Below are 14,080 nucleotides of genomic sequence, written 5' to 3'. Positions count from 1 at the left end.
AATGATTCATGTGTAATCTTCTTTAATATTCAGAATTTTGCTGTTACCTTCTGATGTAAAAAAAAAAAAAACTCTTTGAAAAGACTCTTTAAACTCTCCATGTCTACAGTCCACATTTCTGGATCTCAATATCTGTAGTTCATAACTTGTGTTGGATGTAATAAATCCATATTAATAATAAGAGACAAGACCGAAAAACTGAGGATCTTGTTTCTCAACAGTTCCATAATATTAAATCCATAATGCCGTTTTGATCACGTTGCACTTGCTTCTGTGACATCCTTCCATGGCAATTTTTCTTTGGTACAGTGTATTCAGTAGAGGCCTGTGGAACAACATTCCTGGCTTTCTGAAGGTATACTTATGCTTTATTATGGCGGGCACAAATATAATAAAGGAAAACACAGGTTTCCTGAAGAGTACTTGTAAGACAGATTCATTCAGCGTGATGTTTATCTAGTACTTCTGATTATTAAAAAAACGTTATTGGCAATTGCTATAGATGTACTGTGACATACTCATGATACCCTTTTACATTGCCACATTAACAATTTGGATGGTTATCACCTTCAACCAGTTTCTCTGGTTTGAAAACACCCTCTGTCTTCATCCATTGTCATAAGCCTGCAAATAATGCCCCACATGCTGCTGATGCCCACTGCGTGTGTATGACCCTTTTACATCTCCATTGGGGATCTTGTTGCCATCGCAACTCAACCCTGATGGGCTAAAGCCTTGGCTGGTGCCAAACATTTGTGCACTGAATTCCATCCTTGGCTACTGGGTGTAACTAATGTATGAGCCATACCTTTAGCAGGCTAAGGAAGAGTTCCTTGAGCAGAGTAGGCAGTGTCATATAAGCAGACCAAATAACTTAATTTCAGAAAACAGAGAAGTGTGATGTCACCTGTTACTTGTGGCTTCAGGAATAATCCAACTAAACTACACTTAAGTACAGTTGTACTATACTATACCTGCAAAATGCCAATTACTATGAATCTCATCTCAAGTCCCAGGATATCTATATGATACTCAAGCACTGCCCTTTGAACTTAGTTATGGCAAAAACCAATAAACAAAAAAAAATGAAGTTATATGAGGACTGATAGATTCTAGGACTGTAGAGAGGCCTTCATGTGAGATGTAGAAATACTGTAGAATGGATACACAACTGTTTCTTAACTAGTTGCCGCCCGGCCTATAGCCAAATGGCGGCCGGGTGAACAGCCAGTCCCTCCGGGTGGACGCGTACTGCGCATGCCCGCAGGGCCGCGCTGTGGTGCGATCTGTCACCAGCCGTGTATCTCGGACACGGCCGATGACAGATCTGTGTACCGGCCCCGTTGCCAGTACCATGTGACCTGCTGTGACCAATCACAGCAGGTCACATGACAGTTGTATACAATGGATGGCTTCCTTTCATGCCATCCATTGTATACAAGTGTGTCTAGCTGTGAACGGTCACAGCGATCACATGCACAAGCTGGGCCAATCACAGCCCAGCTGTGTCATGTGATTAGCCGTGGCCACAGCACAAAAAAACCCCCTGAATGAATCGATGTCATTCAGGTAAATGCTTGCTTATAGCAAAGTAATTCTTTGCTATCAGCAAATTGTGTAAAAAAGAAAATACTGATCAGTTCCCCAAAGTAGTATAATGTTATTATGGTAACATTATACTACCTTTGTCATAGTAAAATATGAAAACAAAATCTTAAAAAAAGAGAAAAAAAATTTAATAAAAAGTTTAAATAATACAAAAATTAAAAAAAATTACCATTTTTTTTTCGTACTGTCACCAGTCAGTGTCCTTGATCACTGCCATGCCAGTTATATGATGACGCTGTACTGCACTGGTGACAGTATGTAAAAAAAAAACTGTGAAAATAATTTTTTTAATTTCTTCATTTTCCAAAAAATTATGAGAAGTAAATTACAACTTCAAAAAATTCGCCATGCCTCTTATGAAATACATCAGACTGTCTTCTTTGCAAAAAGGGGTCATTTGGGGGATATCTGTACTGTTCTGACATTCTTGGACATTTCTCAAGAAATTAGATTGGCCGTCAGTACTTCAGGATTGATCAATTTTCAGATATATACCATAGTTTGTGAACTCTATAACTTTCCTACAGACTAAATAATAAATTCTGATTTGGCTTATTTTCACCAAAGACATGTAGCAGAATACATCTTGGCCTAAATTTATGAAGAACAATTATTTATTTGCAAACTTTTATAACAGAAACAAAGAAAAATGGTCTTTTTTTGTTAATTTAGCAAAAAATAAAAACCCCAGCGGTGATTAAATACCACCAAAAGAAAGCTCTAGTTGTGTGAATAAAATGATAAACATTTTAGTTTGGGTACAATGTTGCATGACCGTGCAATTGTCATTCAAAGTGTGAGAACGCTGAAACCTGAAAATTGGCCTGGGCAGGAAGGGGGTAAAAGTGCCCGGTATGGAAGGGGTTAAACCTGGTGTTACTTTTGTTGTAGTTGGCAATAGCTAAATAACAATAAGGGAGCTTCACTACATTTATATAAAACAGTTATTCAATGTTGGAAGAGAAAGAAAAAAAAAATGCTGGAAATTCACTTAAACACACAAAAATGCTGTAAGGGAGCTTTAATATTCTATATTAAATATTTAAAAAAAAAATGTTCTCCCTGTGCAATTTCAAAATGTTCTCCATATAATGTTCTCCACATCCATCCCCATTTTTTTTTTTCTTTTTATTTCACCATAGCAAAACCAAACAACTTAAGAAGCACACCGGAAGGTACATTGTGGCAAAAGGGTAAACCGAAAAAAGAGAAAAACAAAAAAGGAAATTAAAAAAAATAAATACAAAAAGGTACAGATTTAGTGCTGACTCCGCATGACATTTATCCTACACCTTTCTCATTAACTTGTTAGAGAGCATTGAATCTGTATGTGGTCTCCAAAGCAAAATGGAAACTGCATTACAAAAAAAACCCATTGCTGGTATACAGTGACTTAGCACAAGCCACTTCTCTCCTATAGTGAGTAAATTGATCCATTTTAAATTCACTTTGCAGAGGAAAAAAACTTTTATTTCAGAGTTTTAGTACGTCCCGACTGCCATTAATTGACTGCAATTCAGAGGCTTCTCCTTAAAACCAGCAAACATTTTGCTATGCTTTAAGATCCTCTTTTCAAAGTATTTTGCTTAGTCTGGGTCAGATCTGTATTATCCATCAATGTTCTAGTATTTTTCCTAACATACAAAGCTTAAAAACCATTACTAACTGAAATAAATAATAGGGGTTTGTTTCTAGAATCCCCCTATTTATTATACAATTTATGTACTATTTGTCGGTTCCTATAATTAATTAGTAACTATATAATCTTTGACTATATTGTAGGACATAATACAATGCAATATTAGCGATAATAATAGACACCATGCTCAAAGAAGCAAAGTCTTATTTATTTACAAAGTAAGTAAAACTAACATAGAAATCTAAGCCAATACTACAGAGTATATATAGGAATAATAGTAAAGATGATATTATTATTATTATACAGTATTTATATAGCGCTAAAAGGTTTGCTCAGCGCTGTACATTATAGTGGGGAACAGAACATGAGACAATACAGTAACAAAACAATATACGAGGGGTTCGAGGGCCCTGCTCTTTCGAGCTTACAATCTAGGAATATGTTACGTAAGTTCGTCCTCAAAGCTTAGTATCTTTAGCTGGTCCCACGAAAGAGCAGAAAGGAGAGAGAAGCATGGCCAACACTATATTTAAAGGTCATCTCGAGCACCACCCACACACACACACCCTTGACCTGTCCGGTGTAGTTCTCCATCCAATGAGCAAGCGTCAATAATTAAAAGGGGCCGCTCTGTTATATTGCCGACCATGTTCAGACCCTGGTCAATCACTTCTGGCTAGAAGCCATATAATCTCTCCTTTGATTATGCATGGCACCGGGGTGTCTGGGTTGAGGCTCTCTTATCTCCACGCCAAAGTGCTAAGGGGTATGCGGGAGCTCCCAGGAAGAATGGTATGCAGCCTTTTGTTACACATCCTGTCATAAATACTTGCTTTTCTTGACACTTCAAGATAACATTCAATGGGTCAAATAATTCTTTGGCAACCATGCAGTAAGACTCCATAAATGTCTGCTATTGAAACATGTTGCTCTGTCACTTTGTGCCTGAATGGCACACCATCCTCTTCTTCTTCAGAGAAGGCTTCGACGGAACAGTCCAGACATTTCTGACATTAGGATACATTGTGCTTCCCAAAACATGCCGCTTTGCAACTGCATGGCCCCTCATCACCATTCTTCAGTGCAGGGGCGGACTGACCATTTGGAAATTCGGGCAGCGCCCAAGGGCCCTGGGTCAGCAGGGGACTACATGAGATGCTCCTATTTCATAGGCTTTTTTGAGTTTGGGCAATGACACAGGGGCCCCGTGATCCCCTGATGCCCGGGGGCCCCATGAGTTGTCAGTCCGCCCCTGCTTCAGTGACAATGTTTATGGCGGCAGCAATCAGTTTCTTCTTGTTGGCATCTTCACAATAGGATCCGCCACGAGCAAGGGTGTTCATTCACTAACCATGCGTCAGCACATGCTCAGAACCATACCGTAACTAGCTTTTAGATACTAAACATTGAGGAGTACCTTACTCAACCATATTAACCTCCCTGGCGGTATGATTATGTCAGGAATTTTGTGCTGAAAGCGGTACCATTTTTTTGCATGGAAATATGTAGTTTTTTATTGTAGGCTGTAATTTTTAGGAATAACTCACTGAAATCTATCCGAAAAAGAGTCTATTAAACATTCCGGATATGATAAAACTTGAAACACGAAATCTTAAATTATAATTTAATAAATAATCATAAAAAATAATAATATAATAATAATAAATTTAATTCAATAAAATAATCAAACCAAAAACACTGAAATTTGAAATACAGAGGCAAATTCGCACATCGCTGAACAAAGTCGCAAAATCGTTTTCAGTGTCTGATGACGAATTTCCCCACAAATCATTATCACTCAATTCTGCAAGTGGTTCTGATTTACTATCGCTGGTCTAAAACCACTTTTGCCGTAAAGGGACGCTTTTTGGCCGCCATGGACTTTTCTAAGTTTCCAGGCAGAAAGAACAGTCAAAATGCAGGCAGGGCACAGGACAAAGCAGTGGGGACAAAATGTATGTGAAATGCAGTGAAAAAGCAATGACAGCAAAAATGTCATTTTTTAAAAATTTCAAATTTCCCGCCGGTTCCGCCGCCCGAACGTTCCGACGTCACAGGGACCGGAATACGGAAGCCAGATGCCGGCATCCGCCGGAGGAGATGGACGGGGACACTGCAGGGGACCCATCGTGGGAGCGAAGGACAAGGTAAGTGCTGCAGGGACCCCCAGAGAACACTGCATGGTAAGCCCGAGTGTAGCTCGGGGTTACCGTTCTTGGTATAGAAATTCTACCCCGAGCTACACTCGGGAAAACCGCCAGGGAGGTTAATAACCTTACAAATGTATGTTCAGCTATAACATCATGCAAATCAACCCAATATCATAATATATGCATAAATATATTGATCCTAGTAACAATTTGATATGTTCCTATCAGTACATGACCCACCAAATCAAACAGCCCACTGCCAACCTCCTATAGCCCTTCATTGTATACATGGCTTGGAATTAGGCAGGTGTGCTCAGTATGGCCTTCTCTATTGAAATTTCTGCATGTACCTGATAGCTCAGAACTCCTACTTGGCAGCAAAGCTTCTACTTTGCATAAAGATACATTACTTTTAACTTTTCCCTCAACTTGCATAGACAGAGGTGTCACCTTCTTATATAAATGTCGGGTCAAACAACACATATAAACCTGAATCAATGACAATAGATACATAAATCTATCTTTATCGCTGCAATCTTTTCATAAGGTTTTCCCCCTATCCCAATCTGTCAACCATTTCCATATCCTCCTACCCACACCAGGATTCAGGGCTCTAGATTAACAGAGTGGTTATATTTGATGTTTGCAGATAGATTGGCAATATATAATTCCATCCCTGCACCTGGATTTCTGAGACATTGCCCAGGGGACACCGTGCACCTCTAGCTATCGATAGGTTCAAGGAACATCTTACTTCACTAACTAACATTATAACAGTATCCTTTAGGACAAAGTAGCAAACTCTTCTATGTCCTAAATTATACGCAGGTGTTTCCTTCCTGGCAATGATATTCCCATCCAGAAACCAGAGTGAAGCATCTTCCCAAACTTCCAAACTTTAATCCCTCACTGAAAAGCCCCACAGTTCACATTCCTTGTTTTGAAGAAATGGATAGGTTATGTTCCTCCCCTAACCAACAACACACTTCATTTGCATATATAATACAGTTGTGACCATAACTGTCAAGATTCCAGCGTGACGTTCCACAAGTGCTGTTGATGAGCAAAGTCTTCCTGATGTTGAATTAGAATGAAATTGTCCAAAAGGAAACAAAACCTTTTATCGCCCGTTATAATGTTAACCAGGGGCGGACTGACCATTTGGAAACTCGGGCACTGCCCGAGGGCCTGGGGTCAGTAGGGGGCCCCATGAGATGCCCCGGGTACCTTTTTCATAGGCTTTTTTGAGTTTGGGCAAGGACATAGGGGCCCCATGATCCCCCTATTGCCTGGGGGCCCCATAAATTGTCAGTTCGCCCCGATGTTAACTTTCCCTTTTATCACTCTTTTCCTAAATGTTCATCATAATAAATTTGTGATGCGGCAGGGCACAGACACACTGCCAACCAGATGACCATCTTTCATCCATGTTCCAGAGACCTTGCCAATCTCTCGCTCCACTAGGACTCTGGAAATTAAAACAAGAGCAGAATCAAATTCTTATCCGTAATATCTCTTCGCTTGCTATCTTCACTTATAGAGCCTCACTTGTAGCCTAGGATCTTAGTTTTTCCTGCCTTCTGCAATTCTAAACAAGCTATTAACCACATGCCACCCAGCCACTGTATAAATACGTTGGCAGGGCGGCACGGCTGGGCAAAACCACGTTTTAAGACGTGTGTTTACAAAACAGGTAGGAGGCGTGCCGCCGCCCTACCTGTCCCGCCGATCACGGCCGCGGATGTCAGTCGCCGGGTCTCTGTCAGTTCCTTGACAGCTCCTGACAAGCTGAGCAGAAGAGAAGAGTTTATCTCTCCCGATCAGCTGTCCTCAGTGCAGTACACCCCCCCCCGCCCCCTAGTAAAACACTCCCCTCACACAGTTAACCCTTTCAGTAAATAAAAAGGTTAACCCCTTCCTCCCCAGTGCCATTAGTACAGTGTCAGTGTTTTTTTTTTGCACTGATCACTGTATTGGTGTCACTGGGGATGTCAGTGACCCCAAGTCAGTTCCCCCCCTAGTGTCAGAATGTCCGCCGCAGTCCTGCCATAAGTCGCTGATCGCCGCCAAAAGTCGCTGATCGCCACCATTATTAGTATAAAAAAAAATTAAAAATCCGAGTATCTTTCCCGCCATTTGTAAACGCTATAACTTTCACGTAAACCAATTAATTTACACGTACTGGGTTTTTTTTTTAGTAAAGACATGTCGCAGAATGCATTTTGGCCAAAATTTATGCCAAAATTTGATTTTTACATTTTTTTTACTGGACATCTTTTATAGCAAAAAGTCTTTTTTTTTTCTCAAAATTGTCAGGCTTTTTTTTTATAGCGCAAAAAATGAAAAAACGCACAGGCGATCAAATACCACCGAAAAAAGCTCTATTTGTGTGAAAAAAAGTACATAAATTTCATTTATGTACCGTATTGCATGACCGCACAATTGTCCGTTAACCGCTTGCCGCCCTGTCACTGTGTATATACGTGTGCAGGGCGGCAGTGGAGCGCAAAAGCACGTTTTAAAACGTGCTCCGCGCTCCCGACACATTCACGGGTAGGGGGCGCGCGCGCTCCCGCCGACCCGCGGGTGATACGATTCGATCCAGGAGGGATCGATCATTAGATTTCAGCCAGTGATTTCTGGCTGAAATCACATGATCGGTCCCTGTCCTATCCTGTCCTGTGTTGATATTTACACAGGGCAGGATATGATGTCATTCTTCTCTGCCTGGACACATTCCGTTCCAGACAGAGAAGAAGACATCCAAAAAGTGAGTACACAAGCACTACACTACAGTTAGAACACTCTAGGACACATTTAACCCCCTGATCGCCCCCCCCCCCCAGTTAACCCCTTCACTGCCCTGTCACCAGTGTCACTGATCAGTGAAGCGATTTTTACTGATCAGTGTCGCTGGCGACTTCCGATAGAGTTAGCGCCCCTCCCAGATAGCGCCAGTTTGCCCGCCAGTACACCAGTAATTCCATTTAACCCCTTGATCGCCCCCCCCCCCAGTTAACCCCTTCACTGCCCTGTCACCAGTGTCACTGATCAGTGAACCAATTTTTACTGATCACTGTATCAGTGTCGCTGGCGACTTCCGATAGTGTTAGCGCCCCTCCCAGATAGCGCCAGATTGCCCGCCAGTACACCAGTAATCCCGTTTAACCCCTTGATCGCCCCCTTCCCCCCCCCAGTTAACCCCTTCACTGCCCTGTCACCAGTGTCACTGATCAGTGAACCAATTTTTACTGATCACTGTATCAGTGTCGCTAGCGACTTCCGATAGTGTTAGCGCCCCTCCCAGATAGCGCCAGTTTGCCCGCCAGTATACCAGTAATCCCGTTTAACCCCTTGATCGCCCCCTTCCCCCCCCAGTTAACCCCTTCACTGCCCTGTCACCAGTGTCACTGATCAGTGAACCAATTTTTACTGATCACTGTATCAGTGTCGCTGGCGACTTCCGATAGTGTTAGCGCACCTCCCAGATAGCGCCAGATTGCCCGCTAGTACACCAGTTATCCCATTTAACCCCTTAATCCCCCCCAGTTAACCCCTTCACTGCCCTGTCACCAGTGTCACCGATCAGTGAAGCGATTTTTACTGATCACTGTATCAGTGTCGCTGGCGACTTCCGATAGTGTTAGCGCCCCTCCCAGATAGCGCCAGATTGCCCGCTAATACACCAATAATCCCGTCTAACCCCTTGATCGCCCCCCCCCCGAGTTGACCCCTTCACTGCCCTGTCACCAGTGTCATTGATTACAGTGAACAGATTTTTACTGATCACTGTATTAGTGTCACTGGTGACTTCCGATAGTGTTAGCGCCCCTCCTAGATAGCGCCAGTTTGCCCGCTAATGCACGGGATTTTTTTTTACCAAAAACATGTAGCAGAATACATTTTGGCTTAAATTTATGACTAACTTTGAGTTTGATATATTTTTTATAGCTTAAAGTAGAAAATATTGTTTTTTTTCAAAATTTTCGTATTTTTTTTGATTATAGCGCAAAAAATAAAAAGCGCACAGGTGATCAAATACCACCAAAAGAAAGCTCTATTTGTGTGAAAAAAAGGACGTAAATTTCGTTTGGGTGCAGCATTGCATGACTGCGCAATTATCATTTGAGTTAGTGCAGCGCTGTATAGCAAAAAAATGCATAAATTACAGTATCTATACCATAGTTTGTAGACACTATAACTTTCACACAAAGCAATCAATATACACTTATTGGGATTTTATTTACCAAAAACATGTAGCAGAATACATTTTGGCTTAAATTTATGACTAACTTTGAGTTTACGATATATTTTTTATAGCTGAAAGTAGAAAATATTGTGTTTTTTCAAAAGTTTCGTGGTTTTTTTGTTTATAGCGCAAAAAATAAAAAGCGCACAGGTGATAAAATACCACCAAAAGAAAGCTCTATTTGTGTGAAAAAAAGGACATAAATTTCGTTTGGGTACAGCATTGCATGACCGCGCAATTATCAGTTGAATTAGTGCAGCGCCAAACAGCAAAAAAAGGCCTGGTCATTAAGGGGGGTAAATCCTCAGGAGCTCAAGTGGTTAAACTAGCGCAGCGCTGTATAGTGAAAAAATGGCGTAAATTGCAGTATCTATACCATAGTTTGTAGACGCTATAACTTCCACACAAAGCAATCAATATACACTTATTGGGATTTTTTTTACCAAAAACATGGAGCAGAATACATTTTGGCCTAAATTTATAACTAACTTTGAGTTTACTATATATTTTTTTTTTATAGCTGAAAGTAAAAAATATTGTTTTTCTTCAAAATTTTTGGTCTTTTTTTGTTTATAGCGTGAAAATTAAAATCGCACAAGTGATCAAATACCACCGAAAGAAAGCTCTATTTGTGTGAAAAAAGGACGTAAATTTTGTTTGGGTGCAGCATTGCATGACCGTGCAATTATCAGTTGAATTAGTGTAGCGCCGAGTAGCAAAAAGAGGCGTGGTCATTAAGGGGGGTAAATCCTCAGGAGGGCAAGTGGTTAAAAAAACATGATTTATTTAGGATAAACCTAACTAAAAATGAATCTCCATCATCCGGAAAGAGGAAGAAAGAGAAAAAAAAAATGAGACCTGAATGCCGCTTTTACCAAGTTTATCATAAACCAAATATGCATTCAGCTGTTAGGTTAGGGCAGTGGTCGGCAAGCCGCGGCTCGCGAGCCACATGCGGCTCTTTACAAACTTAAATGCGGCTCTTCTGTGTGCCGGGCGCCCGCTCCCCTCCCTCCTCTCGGGCGCCCGCTCCCCTCCCTCCTCTAGGGGCGGCAGCCCCCTCCCCTCCCTCCTCTTGGGCGGTCGCCCTCTCCCCTCCCTCCTCTCGGGCGCCCGCTCCCCTCCCTCCTCTCGGGTGGCCGCCCCCCTCCCTCCTCTCGGGCGGCCGCCCCCCTCCCTCCTCTCGGGCGGCCGCCCCAAAAGTCAGGACAATGCAGCTGTCAGGATGTAGGCGGGGCAGCCAGGATGTAGGCGGGGCAGCGTGACGAACTCCTCTCCTCTCACAGTCCGCCCTGAAGACCAGAACGGCGCGGGAACACGGCGAGAGGAACGCGCGGGGCAAAGGTAAGTGAATTGACACAGGGGGGACTTACTATATGGGGGATGAATTACTATGGGGAATGAATTACTATATGGGGGACTTACTATATGGGGGATGAATTACTATATGGGAGACTTACTATATGGGGGATGAATTACTATATGGGGGATGAATTACTATATGGGGGATGAATTACTATGGGGGATGAATTACTATGGGGGATGAATTACTATGGGGGATGAATTACTATATGGGGGATGAATTACTATATGGGGGATGAATTACTATGGGGGATGAATTACTATGGGGGATGAATTACTATATGGGGGATGAATTACTATGGGGGATGAATTACTATATGGGGGATGAATTACTATATGGGGGATGAATTACTATATGGGGGATGAATTACTGGGGGGGATGAATTACTATGGGGGATGAATTACTATATGGGGGATGAATTACTATGGGGGATGAATTACTATATGGGGGATGAATTACTATAGGGGGGATGAATTACTATGGGGGATGAATTACTATATGGGGGATGATTTACTATGGGGGATGAATTACTATATGGGGGATGAATTACTATATGGGGGATGAATTACTATGGGGGATGAATTACTATATGGGGGATGTATTTTCAGTTTTAAAAATGTGGCTCTCAAAATAAATTTCAATCGTGGTTTTGGCGAGATTTGGCTCAGTTGAAAAAAAAGGTTGCCCACCACTGTGTTAGGGTGTAATAACTCCCCTTTCAGGTGTACAAAACCTATCAATTTGGACTTCTTTCCACCTGAATACTAAAATAATAATCTACCAACACCAGTCTTAACCCCTCGCCTACCGGGCACTTATACCCCCTTATTTACCAGGCCAATTTTCAGCTTTCAGCGCTGCCGCACTTTGATTGACAATTGCGCGGTCATGCAACATTGTACCCATATGAAATTTTGATCATTTTTTTCTCACAAATAGAGCTTTCTTTTGGTGGTATTTAATCGCCACTGGGCACTTTACTTTTTGCGCTATAAATAAAAAATTGCCAAAAATTTGAAAAAAAAAAAAAAAGTTTCTTTGTTTCTATTATAAAATTTTTCAAACAGGTAATTTTCTCCTTCTCTGATGTGCGTTGATGAGGCAGCACTGATGGGCACTGATAGGCGGCACTGATGGGCACTGATAGGCAGCACTAAAGGGCACTGATAGGCAGTACTGAGGTGGCACGGATAGCCGGCACTGACAGACAGCACTAATGAGGTGTCACGGATAGGCGGCACTAATATGCAGCACTGATAGGCGGCACTGATAGGTGACACTAATGATGGGTACTGATAGACGGCACTGACTGGCATCACTGCTGGGCACTGACTGGCACAACCGCTGGGCACTGACTGGTGGCACTGACTGGCAGCACTGCTGGGCTGCACTGGTGGGTGGCACTGGTGGGCAGCACTGGTGGGTGGCACTGGTGGGTGGGCACAGGTGGGTGGGCACAGGTGGGTGGCACTGGTGGGCACAGGTAGGTGGCACTTCTGGGCACAGGTGTGTGAAATTGCAGAGTGGCACAGGTGGGTGCACTGCTGGGCACAGGTGGGTGCACTGCTGGGCACAGGTGGGCGGAGCTAGTGGGCGCACTGCAGGGCACAGGTGGGCGGAACTTGCGGGTGGCACTGCTGGGCACCGATCATCAGGGCACTGATCATCAGTGCCCTGATGATCGGTGCTGATCCCCGCTCTGACAACTGCCGGTTCTCGGCAGTACTTTCCTCACGATCTGACAGCGTGAGGAAAGTGCAGCCGAGAACCGGCACTTGCATTTCCCTCTGATCAGCGTGTCATTGGACACCGCTGATCAGGTGGTAAAAGGCCGCTGTGATTGGCCTTTTACCACATCACGTGATCGGCTGTGTCCGTAGGACACAGCGATCACGGAGATCGCCAGGTGCGCACCCCCTGGGGCGCGCAGGAGAGCGCGTTCTGGGGGGACGTCATATGACGTCCACTCAGAACTGGCCGGCCGCAGTGCAGCCGGCATTCGGCTATCTGCGGTCGGCAACAAGTTAAACAAAATGGATTTGGTTGCTAACTTAGGGCATAGCCCATGACTCCCCTTTCAGGTGGACTAAACATATGAATTTGGATTATTCCATCTGAACTTGGACAAAAAAAATAATATAAAAAAAACAACAAAACAAAAACAAATCCAGAGGCTTATCCTTGAAACTAGTAAAAATGCCTCAAGGTCCTCTATAATATTCCAAAAACTGAGGCCAAATCTCTGAGACTTGCATCTAAACCTTATTCCATAACACAGAAACGTTAACCAGAAAATTCTCACCTTCTATACAACTCACTAGGGGCTACTAGCCAAAGATTTGTTTCCCCCAATGTTGTACCTCAGTGAAAAAGAGGCTACATCCGTTTTAAGTCTGTGCAATTCCTCCATAAACTGATGCCTTTCGTGCTTTAACTGACTATTCTCAGATTGTAATCGCAGCATTTGTGTTTTAAAAGGGACCTGGCTCTGACTGCTATGAGCTTTATGCCTTGGATTGCTTCCCCATCTGCAGAATAAACTTCAATGCGCCTTGGTGTGGTTCTAGGGTACCGAGTTTTTATGTGTTCATTATTATTATACATCAAACAATACCTTGCAATGTGTCCCAACTTTTTACAGGCAAAACACCTGAGAGCTGGCCTACCAGCATAGGCTCTACTCTGAGCATATGGCAATGGAGACTCAGATTGCTGCATAACATTACTATGGTTGGAATCAACAGACTTCATACTTTCATTGTCTGAGGAGCAATGGATTCATCAGATGTGCTTACCAAAGGGTCAGACACATGTTCCATTTCCACTCCTGAGTCAGATTCATGAGCTGTTGCAACACTTCTGTTTGAATATTCCTCATCCAAATTACTATCCTTTATTCCAACCATAGGAACATTACTTATAGCAACACCGACATTATACTCCCCTGATTGCTGCTCTAGAACCTCTATCTGTGCTGAACACTGTGCAGCACAGTGGCTAAATGGTTAGCACTTCTGCCTGGCAGTACTAGGGTCGCTGGTTAAAATCCCAACCACGGCACCACCTGCCTG

The 14,080-nt window shown here is 42.9% G+C and overlaps 2 protein-coding genes across 4 annotated transcripts in view; one reads left to right on the top strand and one right to left on the bottom strand.

Annotated features, from left to right (window-relative positions):
* The window catches only part of LOC149440130 (C-type lectin domain family 2 member B-like), a 344,322-nt gene that overhangs the window by 179,493 nt on the left and 150,749 nt on the right, over nt 1-14,080 (top strand). The window lies entirely within an intron of this gene.
* The window catches only part of LOC149440131 (C-type lectin domain family 2 member B-like), a 194,889-nt gene that overhangs the window by 141,988 nt on the left and 38,821 nt on the right, over nt 1-14,080 (bottom strand). The gene's annotated exons all lie outside the window — the stretch shown is intronic.

This window comes from Staurois parvus, unplaced genomic scaffold, assembly GCF_062004578.1.
Source record: "Staurois parvus isolate SC_StPar_1 unplaced genomic scaffold, SC_StPar_1.0 ptg001111l, whole genome shotgun sequence".
Classification (NCBI taxonomy): domain Eukaryota; kingdom Metazoa; phylum Chordata; class Amphibia; order Anura; family Ranidae; genus Staurois; species Staurois parvus.
Note: the sequence above shows the minus strand (reverse complement) of the source record. Positions and strands in the feature narration are given on the sequence as shown.